This window comes from Vombatus ursinus, unplaced genomic scaffold (genome assembly GCF_900497805.2).
Source record: "Vombatus ursinus unplaced genomic scaffold, bare-nosed wombat genome assembly UNPS02015098.1, whole genome shotgun sequence".
Classification (NCBI taxonomy): Eukaryota; Metazoa; Chordata; class Mammalia; order Diprotodontia; family Vombatidae; genus Vombatus; species Vombatus ursinus.
Window position 1 is genome coordinate 511,086 of NW_020954876.1, and position 1,352 is coordinate 512,437.

Genomic DNA, 1,352 nt, shown 5'->3' on the forward strand with positions numbered 1-1,352 from the left:
GAGAAAACCCTATGGACAGTATTGGTGTGCTGTGGTCAATGGAGTCATGAAGAGTCGGACATGTCTGAACAAGCAGAACCACCCCAGAGAATGGAAGAGGTATGTCATGGCAGCCAGGCCTCCCGAGGGAGATGGTAGATTTGTTTACATTAGAGGTTACCAAGGGAGTTGGGTGACTAGGAATTCGGTGCGTTCTCAAGGGTTTCCTTTTTGGATTTAGGTTGAACAGATTGGGTAATGAGGTCTCTTCTAACATTGAAATTCTAGGATTCTAAGGGGATACTGTAGAATGATGCCAGGATATAAGGAATAATCATTAATGGAGGGACGTGAGAACTTGGACACTGTGTTGGTGGTGTTGTGAATTGGCCCAAACAATCTCGAAAGCATTGAAAGTATTCAACAAAAGTGACTTAGATGTTCATTCCCTTTGATGCAGAGACCCCGTTGCTCAGCATACATTCTAAAGGAGGCAAAAGAATAAAAAATTCTGTCTTACATATACCTGAATATGTACAGCTGCACTTTTTGTTTTGGTAGCAAAAACTTGTTGAAAAATAGATACCCATCATTTGAGGAACAGCTGACACATGGTGTATGAAGGTAAGAGAATATTATTGTACTCTTAAGAAACCGTAAAGAATTCAGAAAACCTTGGGAAGGCTTCTTGTGAACTTAGGAAAAGGGACATAAGCAGCAGCAGGAAAACTGTATACACCCTGGCTACAACTGGGTAAATGAAAAGACCAGTGACTTCCAAGAGGACTTCCTCTGTGAACAATACAGAAGTTGCCTGGCTCCCTGTTCTGTGCAGAGGTTTGAGACTGGGCATGGCACTTTGCATATTATAGCAGACTCAGTTGTTCTGGTGGTTCGTGTTGTCGAACTGCTTTCCCCCCATTTTTGTGCTTTCTTAAAGCCTTGCCTGTGTGTGTGTGGGGGGGGGACAAAAATCACCCCAAGCAACTAAAAAGAGAAACTGAGGCNAGTCTTGTCGAACTGCTTTCCCCCCATTTTTATGCTTTCTTAAAGCCTTGCCTGACTGTGTGTGTGTGGGGGGGGGACAAAAATCACCCCAAGCAACTAAAAAGAGAAACTGAGGCATAACTCTGAACCAAAACCTGAGATACCCCCTCCTTCCAGTGCCTTATTTTTATAAGGCTTAATACCAGATTTTATTATCTAACATTCTAAAGAGGCCACTATACAAAGTACAGAATCCCATTGGTTCATATTGGACATATGACGCATAAGCTGAAAATGGTATGTTGGCAGGGTCACAGGTGGGGTGAAGCAGGAATCTCTCCGCCGACTAGATGATGACAAGATGGTTGGGGTCCTCCTTAGGTTGG

General features: G+C 43.4%; 1 protein-coding gene and 1 long non-coding RNA gene across 3 annotated transcripts in view; both read left to right on the top strand.

Moving 5' to 3' along the window:
* The window catches only part of LOC114031208 (zinc finger protein 420-like), a 42,806-nt gene that overhangs the window by 37,439 nt on the left and 4,015 nt on the right, over positions 1-1,352 (top strand). The window lies entirely within an intron of this gene.
* Positions 7-1,352, top strand: part of LOC114031211 — a 3,668-nt gene continuing 2,322 nt past the window's right edge. Inside the window, exons 1-2 of one of the 2 annotated variants that reach the window (XR_003567717.1) lie at positions 7-99; positions 440-603. This is a non-coding gene — a long non-coding RNA (uncharacterized LOC114031211). The remainder of the gene's footprint in view (positions 100-439; positions 604-1,352) is intronic. The other variant, XR_003567716.1, reaches the window with a different exon arrangement.